This window comes from Benincasa hispida, chromosome 1, assembly GCF_027475165.1.
Source record: "Benincasa hispida cultivar pf3 chromosome 1, pf3_genome.v1.1, whole genome shotgun sequence".
Lineage (NCBI taxonomy): Eukaryota > Viridiplantae > Streptophyta > Magnoliopsida > Cucurbitales > Cucurbitaceae > Benincasa > Benincasa hispida.
Window position 1 is genome coordinate 28,215,263 of NC_143478.1, and position 9,949 is coordinate 28,225,211.

Genomic DNA, 9,949 nt, shown 5'->3' on the forward strand with positions numbered 1-9,949 from the left:
AAATAATGTGGCGCCACACCCTCTCCTGGCTTAAGAGGGGTTTAGTCATAGTGGGACTATGATCTATTGTTCTATAGAGGAATCAGTGGTATTTAAGGAGTTAGATATAACTACAGGGGCAAAACTGTAATTTGGCCAAACTGTACTTACGAGCAATTTGTAAAAGGTCATCGTACTGTTGATTGGTTATATTCAATGGACACAGAAATATATTTGTAGTGCGAAGAGTGCAGGGCCCCCAACGGAAGGCCCGCACTCGGTCTTTAGTAGAGTGCATAATGGTTAATAGATGGTGAATAACGTAATTAAAGAGTTAAATTAATTATTCATGTACCATTAGAGTTTCAAGTTACAAGTCCATGAGGTCAAGAATATATATCCACTAGTAGAATAACCTCATCATTATCAATTATCTAATTTGCATCACAATAACTTTCTAATACATCAGGGAATTTATTGAAATGCAAACAATGGTATATTGTGTCCTTAAGATTTCTCAACAGACGACGAAGAGCACTCCAATGATCTTTATCAGGATTATGTGTATATCTACTCAATTTACTTACAACGTATGCAATATTCAATCTAGTATAGTTCATTAGAAACATAACACTACCTGTGATCTTTGCATATTCAGATTGAGACACACTATCTCCTTTATTTTTTCTTAAGATTTATACTAGTGTTATAAGGTGTTCTTACAGGAGGATCATCAAAACAGTTAAATCTCTTTAATAATTTTTCAATGTAGTGTGATTGACACAGAGGAAAACCATTTTCAATTTTGTTTTTTATTTTAGCACCAAATATTATGCCAGTTTCCCCTAAATCTTTTATTTAAAAAATGCAATAGTAATAACAACTTGATATTATTGATTACCTCTATGTTTGTTCCAAATATGAGCATATCATTAACATACAAGCATATAATCACACACCCGATTTCAAACAATTTTGAATAAATACACGTATCAGAGGAATTCACCTTGAACCCATTGTTTATTGAAGTATTATTGAATTTTTCATACTATTGTTTGGAAGCTTGCTTAAGATCATAAAGATATTTGTTAAGCTTACATACTTTATTTTCCTGACTAACAACTATAAAGCCTTTAGGTTGTATCTATGAATTTCTTCTTCTAGATCACTATTAAGAAAAGTTGTTTTTACATCCATTTGGTGAATTAGAAGTCTATGGATAGAAGCACGGCTCTAACTGTAGCTATTTTAGCTACAGGGGAATACGTGTCAAAGTAGCCAATATCTTGTTTTTGTGTATATGATAACTTGTAGAGATACAAGTTATTTAACCTGTTTTATCTAAAACAATTAGGAAAAATTATAGAAAATGTGTTAGCTTGACATGGAATCATGAAATTTATTACATTATGCGATCACAAGCATGTGAAACTCATAATCCTTAAAAGTTGTAAAAATTACGCTCTTTGAATGTAGAGAGCTACTAGAACAAGGCGATGAAGCAAGCTGTCGCCGCATGAACACATAGAAATATCCTAATGGCCAACTTGGAATCACATAGTCTATGCGATAAGAGGAGACATAATATTAAATGCAATTGACGCATAGGCGGTGGAGATCAAATCAAAAGGGTCAAGTTGGTAGTAGAAATGAAAGGTTCAAGACAGAGCCAATGAACTTCTGACGTGAGGCAGGCAACGCGACAAGGCATGGAATTTAATGCATGGTATCAGTATAATCACTAGTGAGAGACACAAAATCTTCTTTTTGATGCCTATAGATAGCCCACAAGATTTCTATACAAGATATAAGAGACTTAATCGAGAAATTGACCAAGCTTTGCAAAAATCTCCATTCCTCGTTCATAAACACTTCCTTCCAAGCTTTACCTTGAGAAATCTTAAGTGAGAGCTCAAGATTTCTATCCATAGAAGAGGAAGAATGATACCACCATCCTCACAACCACCATGAAGCAATCATCCAAGGAGTGGAGGGCACAAGAGATTGCAACCCACTGCTTGACTCTCGATCCTTATCTCTTTGTTCACATTCTCATTGCTATTTGTATTATTGTGTAAAGTTGAAAATCTTCCATTATCAATATGAATGTCGTCATATTTTCTTATCTATCCATCTTCTTACCATCAAGCATGAAAAACTAATTTCATAATGAGTTGAGGAAAAATGAAATTAACATGTACTAAGTAAAGCATAAACCTCCGTTCAACTTGTTTAATGCATGCTTCATAAACTATTTTGATCAAGTCGAGAGATTGCTCTAAATAGAACTAATCATTGTTTGAAAAAGCAAAGAATTTTAGATCTCATTAAACAAGAGAAGAATACCTTTAGAAATGAAGATACATCATTTGCATGAAACACTTAGCGCATGCATCCTAGAAATAGAATATTGTATCGAAATGCACTGAGAAGTGTAGCTTATGATCATGAGTAAATTTCTTGAATGCATAGCTTACGCATTGTTAAGGAAATGTTAGTGGATATTTTTCTCAACCCTACTTCATTCATTGGAATCTCACATTTTTCATCGTAGACTACTTCATTCTACGTTGTGATAATCATCACATCCGCATCCACTTACTTTGGTATTAGTGATAGAATAGATAAACCAATCCACTGTATATTTGTTAGCAAACCACATTAAAATCAGAAACAATCACTTCATCACATCATTAGAAAGCAATCCGTGAGTTCGACCCTAAACTCACCAGGACTCTAGTTAAACTTACACTTAGATTTAACTAGATAAAACCATGCGTTTATAAGTTCAAAAGGGCATACCACAATTATTTTCATCGTATAAATAGAAATGCATTAGTATACCCTACTACTACTACAAATCTCGCCTTGTATATTTCAATTAACTATCAAGTCTTGTTTTCTTCTTGAAAATCCATTTTGCACTTAATGGACTTACTTCCTTTCGGGAGATCTACCAAGTCCATTGTTTGATTCATGGTTGGAGAATCCAGTTCACTCTTAATGGCTTCATTCTATAAGCTAGAGTCTACAAAACTGTAAGTTTTAGGATCCTCATCTATTATATACATATATGTTAATTGACAATCTATATCCTCTGGCCTTTCAACTAGAAAAGTAGTCAATAAATCAGGACCAGAATTTTTCTCAGTTCTTTGTCTCTTGCTTCTTCTAGGTTCAACTTCATGCATTCTATCAGAAGTTCTAACATCTTCAGTTACAAGCATACTACTAGAAACTTTATTATTTTCAGTTTCATGCATACTATCATAATTTTTAGTATTTTCAATTTCATGCATACTAGCAATTGAAGAAGGCATAGAAATAGATATATTCTCATAATTAGATGTTCTAACTAATTCACTTTTTGCCTTTATCATTGAAAATATATGCTAAAAAAATCGACGTCTATATATTCACATATGGATCTATCATTCAAGCACATAAATCTATATGCAGCATTATTTTAAGTATAACCAATGAACACACAGTCAAAAGTTTTAAATCCTACCCTAGGTTTCTTGAAAGCAGGATATGCTACCTTAGCCAAACATCCCCACACCCTCAGGTAATTGAGGTTAGGTGCATAACCTTTTCACAGCTCGTAAGGCGTCTTATCCAGTTTTTTGTGAGGTACCTTGTTAAGAATAAATCGGGCAGAGAGCACTGCTTCCCTGCACATACTATCAGATAAACCAAAACTTAACTGCATAGCATTCATAATTTCTTTCAGTGTTCTATTTTTTTGTTCAGCTATACCATTCTGTTGAGGAGAATAAGGTACAGATGTTTCATGTATAATTCCATTCAATTCAAAAATTATTTGAGTGATTTATCACTACATTCTCCCCCTTTATTTGATCTTAGCCTTTTAATTTTTTTTTTATCTAATTGATTGTTTACTTCAACTTTATATTTCAAAAATATGCTACCTATCTCATCCTTTGTTTTCAAAGTATACCTAGAAAAATCATCAACAAAGGGGATGTAATATCCACCTCTACTAGTAGTTGTTGGATCGGTGTGGCAACCATAGAGGGGGTGAGTAGAGTTTAATCAAACTAATTAAAACTTTTTACTAATGTGGGCCCAATTAAACAAATTAACAAATTTTTTGTTAATGATTAATTTAAGCAATAAATTCATGAAACTAAATTCAATCCAAAATAGCCAAGTAATTAAAAGTACACTTTTAAGTACCTAATTTAATTTTAATAAGAAGATTGGTATGAGATATGAAAATATCAATTCAACTTAATCTTGAGTGAGTTGTGAAATCTTGCCTATGAAGGCGGTCCTTTGATTTGTATGGTGAGAGTGACCCGATCGCCAACTCAACAAGCCTACCATTTTGGGAATTCGTCTGATTGGGGAGCTGAGAACTCAACTACATAAAATGGAATTCACTCCTTCCCCAAAGCAGGGGTAAATAGATAAATTGCTCCCTTAAGAGCTGATTCCAGGTCTTGAACAATATGACGCCACACCTCTCTTGGCTCGAAAGGGGTTTAGTCATAGTGGGACTATAATCTATTATTCATTAGAGGGATCAGTGGTACTTAAGAAGTTAGATGTAACTACAGAGACAAAACGGTAATTTGGCTTAGCTGTACTTATGAGCAATTTGTGAAGAGTCATCGTACTATTGATTGGTTATATCCAATGAACACAGAAATATATCTGTAGTGCGAAGAGTGCAACTGTCGGTCTTTAGTGTAGTGCTCGACAGTTAACGGATAGTGGACAATGTGATTAAAGAGTTTAATTAGTTATTCACGTACCGTTAGAACTTCAAGTTACAGGTCTATAAGGTCCCCTTGGTAGCTCAAAAGGATTTAGTTGAGAATCGGTTTTTTGATTAATTTAAAATGTTCAAATTATTAAGAGAGAATTTAATTATATATGATATAATCAAATCAATTCAATTATATATGATATAATTGACATAATATATATGATACATTATAGTTTAATTGGAGGAACAAATATTTGAATATGATTCAAATATATTTTTCTATGAATAAGATTCATAGTTGTTAAATTTAATATAAATATGATTTATATTAGATGCCATAAAATAGAGAAAAAGAACTATAGCTTATATTGTATATGATGCAATATTAAAACTATAGGTTATAAATATAATATGATAAGTTGGTTATCATATTTATTTATATTATTAATTATTTGATAATTAATCTATTTTTCTCTCTAACCACCTTAATGAGAGGTTAGTTGGGTTTTTACGATAAATGGAATAAATAAAATAAGATTTTATTATATTCTAAATAAGAGTTACACGAATTGTAGAGATTCTATATGATACATTGTGAGAGCCTATACGATAGTCTCATCGCTTAAACGATTGGAGTAATTCTCTAGGCGATAGAGTATGTTCTTCCTTCAATTGTCTTCCTCCTCCAAGCTCCTAAACTCCCTCCTAACCAAAATAACCAGAGCCCACCACTCCTACGTTCTCACCCCAAGAATACCAAGGTCACCAAGTGGTAGTGTCCTCTCCCTTTTGGTTCGAGTTCTTGCTATTGTTCGAAGAGTTTGTGCTTGTTTGAAGTGTTCATGAAAGTTCAGGGGATTAACGCAAAGAAGAGTTCTTCAAAGGTATAATCTCTAAACTCTATTATTTATTCAAAAGCATGTTGTGATTTATGTTATGATGCATAATCTGTACTATTTATTGTAAACGTTTGTTTTCAATTGAAATAGGATTTGGACGATCCGCTTCCGCTCAGAGGTTCTCTATAAAACGAGTTCCTTCACCATATGCGTCCAAGTACACCATGTACACGGTGGAAAGTAGCGGAGGTCGAGGCTGACCCTAAGCAATTAGGGTTAGAGATCTCTACCAAACTCATCTTAATGTTTAGGAGGTTATGGGAACCCTAAATGTTTGAGGCTGAGGTCGAGGCTCAACCTTACCGATGGAAAACTGAATTTCTTAGGATTTAGAGATAGTCCAAGGTTGAAGTGGAAGTCGAGGAGCACACCAGGGACCAAAAGACAAACATGTAAAGTTTGATTAAAGAAAATCCACAGCCCAAGGTTGACCAACTCGGACCGAGGCTGAGGCCAAGCTGACCAACCAAGCTTCAGGCCAACTTAATCTTAGGAGGATTTGGTTTTCTTCAAGATATTAAAACTTCATACTCAATCAAACATTTTCTTTAAATAAAATGTTTCTTGAGTAAGGGGCTACACAGGGGATATGCCTCCTTATTGAACAAAAAGCAAATTTACAATGGGATATGCTTCCCTATTGAACAAAAAAAAACAAAAGTTACAGGGAATATGATTCCCTATTGAACAAGATCTCTTAAGTAAGCATCAAATTAATTTCATAAGATGACTTCAAATCTGACAAAAAGTTGGGGGCTTTAAAGGCAAATAAGCTAAAATCAATGTCATCAAAAGAATGATAAACAGAAGTAACAACAAGCCACTCGACCAGTATATGGAATTGAGGTTGAGTTCAGCTGAGGCTACGCACTAGATAGTCGAGGCCAAGGCCGAGGCAAATATTGATTCATCCTCTTTTAGGAGTTTCACACATATTCGAGACAACCATTACTTAATAAGGTTCGATGGTCGAGTACTTCACTACTTGTTTTGCATCAATGGAAGTCTTACAATAAAAGCAAAATTCGAAGCAACAACCTAAAGAATCTCTATAAAATTGTAAAACACAAGATAAGTTTTGTTCTTGCACTATTTTTTATATATCTCAAGTTATTGATTAAAGTATCATGAAGAACATACAAATAAATACTTATGAAAAATTCTAGAAGCAATACAACTGCATATAATTATTTGGATGCAAGATAGGTAAATAACCTCAAAAGAAGACTTAATTACTTATAAAAGAGAAAGTTGTCTGGAGAAACCCAATCGGGACTCAAACAATTTTTGAGTAAAGATATTCAATGAAAAATTGGGGGCTAGCCACTCCACAGTCAACTAACCAAATTAAAAGCCAAACTTTAGGGACAACCACATGTTAGATTAAAATCCGTCACAAACTTAGATATGATAAAACAAAGAAGCTACAAGACTAATGATCCAACTACTGGAGATAAGCAAATAAGCTACAAAACTTATGATCAAGCTATAGGATTATTGAAGATCAGCAAAAGCGACTACTCATCTAGAGAAATGATGGGTGAAGTAACCATAACTTCGCTCTCAATGAGAAGAAGGATACTAGGAAGCTGATTGAGTTGTAACATGCTTTATCAAATAATATTCTAGGTTCACTCATGATATAGGGTTCACCTTGGGTCAAGAAAGAAATGACCAGTTGTCAGGCCTATCCTGGGGTAGGTCTGGCACGATTTGGCACATAACTTCATCATGAGATGGAGAAGTGCATTGAAAAATCTATTGAACCTCAAAAGGGTTTGGCTCGATACGCCCAATAACCCTCAACAAGTTCGAATTAGGTTTCACGACAGGATAGCTCGGAGATTGAAGGGAAGATTGTATTCATGAGATAGGTTCTTATAATTAAAACCGACGACAAATGGCATGGAAAACCACGAACCCTAACTTGGGAGTGGGGGTTACTGTTATGGGTGGATTCTAGAATCAAAGGTAAAATGATCAAAGGAAAGCAAGAGAAGACTAAAGGGATAGGTCTAAGGATAAATTAGGCTTGGTCGGCCTCGATAACCTTTTATATTAGCCCAATGGCCAAAGACCCAACATAGCTAGGCCTTTAGCGATGAAACCTTAGCGCACCTAGTAAGAATGTTGGGTCAGTCGGTCTTGGCCTCGACTAAGAATGAGGTCGAGGCCGAGGCTCATAGTTTGATGAACAGGAAATGCTAAATGCACACCCTGGCCCATTGAACTTGAGAGATAACCTAACTTGCCTAGGATTAAGAAAATTCATACCCTAATCCTAGTTCGACTAAGATAAACCCTGGATCAAATTCCCTATAAATACATCATTATAACTCCATATAGAGTAACTTAAACTTCTAACTTCTTCTCTATTCTACAATTCTCTTATTAACTTAGGCATCAGAGCCCTTTCCTTTATTTTGCAGGTCCTCTCTTCCCAAAAAGTACAAGTTTACCACTAATGTCACATGGAGATTAGGTGCATTTTTCCTTGACCAAAATTTGGCATCAAGAAACATTATCACTCATTATGTCACAAAGAGAGCATTATTAATCAAATATAAGCATGAGCATAACAAATATATTTATACTAATCTTGAACAAAATGCTAACGAGGATCAAGAAAGTAAATCAATTCAAATACACCCTTTATGAAAAGGAATTTAATAACCCTTCCAAATAACATTGCAATATCACACTATTTTCAACATAGGACATATAACATGCTCCCAATCAATTTTCATTCAACAAGGTAAGCCATAGAATATTTCAAGCAATGTAGAGATATGTCAAATATGGATATACAATCATTTTTCATGGCATTAGGTCCAATAATCAATGCAATGAATAACTCAAATTCTAATCTTCGAGAACCATTCAAGAGATATAATTTTCATAAATATACCAATAGAGTAATCATCTTAGGAATTAAAAAAAAATTACTTGGATCAAATCCCCTATAATGACATATAGGCATAAATTTTGATTTTACATGCAAATTTCTAGCATTTGTATGTTTATGCATAAATTTAACACTATGCATACATGTAGATTTTTAATGAACATCTTTAGAAAAATAAAAAAAATTGTTTTTTCAAACATATTTCTAGCATCTCCATACTTATTCACAAAATTCACATTATGAGCACATTTTGATCTAGCATGAATTTGTTTAGGCATGAATTTGATTTTCCACAAATGCTTCTAACTTTTTCATGATTTGGCACTAATTTAGATTCAACAAAATTAGAGACATTAGATAAAGCATCTTGAGACAAACAAGGGGTGACTTTAACAAAAGTAGTACTCATAGAAGTAGATGAATCATTTTCATTCACATAACATAATCCCCTTTTATTATTAAAAGATTTACCTATGTTAATAATTTCTTCCAAATTTTGTGTACCACTAGTCAATTTCTTTATACTTTCTTTAGCACGTTCAAGCTCATTCACAAGATTTGACTCTTTTTCTCTTAAAGTTTTAATAGATTCATTTTTATCAATACATCATGCTTAAGAAATTTGAAAAAATTATCTTTTTTTAGAGAAGTATTATTAGTTTCCAACTTAATAATTCTATTTTTCAAACTACCAGTTTCATCATTTAGTTCTAAAAAAAAATATAAATCATTTTTATTTTTCAAGTCATTCAATTCAATTTTCAATTCACATGATAAAGACTTGAGCTTATCATTCTCATTCTCAAGAAGCTTAGTTCTATCATTCAGGACATTTTTCTCAACACCACAAGCATCAATGTTATTATGCAACAATGTATCATTAGCTCCATTTTTTTCGTTTTTCAAGCAAGTATTTTCATTTATCAAAGATGCATTCTCAATAGACAAAGCCTTAAACTTCTTTGATAGTTTTAGATATTTAGAGCCAAGTTTTTCTAAATCATCTTGCATATCTTCAAACAAGACATATAATTCATCGTAAGAAGGGGATTTTTAAATTAACTCATTTTCTTCACTCTCATCACCGGAATCTTTATCCAAATGAGCCATTAAGTACAAGAAGGATCCATCACATTTTTCCTTTTTCCCATACAAGAATTTTTCTTGATTTTGAAAACAATAATTCTCCTTCACATCAAATAAATCATTAGTAGTACAAAGAGAATTTTCTATGCTATACATATTGTCAAGAAAATTCCAAAATATCAAATGCATGATCAAATTGTGCAACTTTATCACATACTTTACCATCCAAAGCATTACATATGATATCACATACTTTACTGTCCAAAGCATTACATATTATATCTTTGGCTTGGGCATTAAAAGAGAACAATTTATCATTCAATTTTAAGTTTGACAAATTATGCT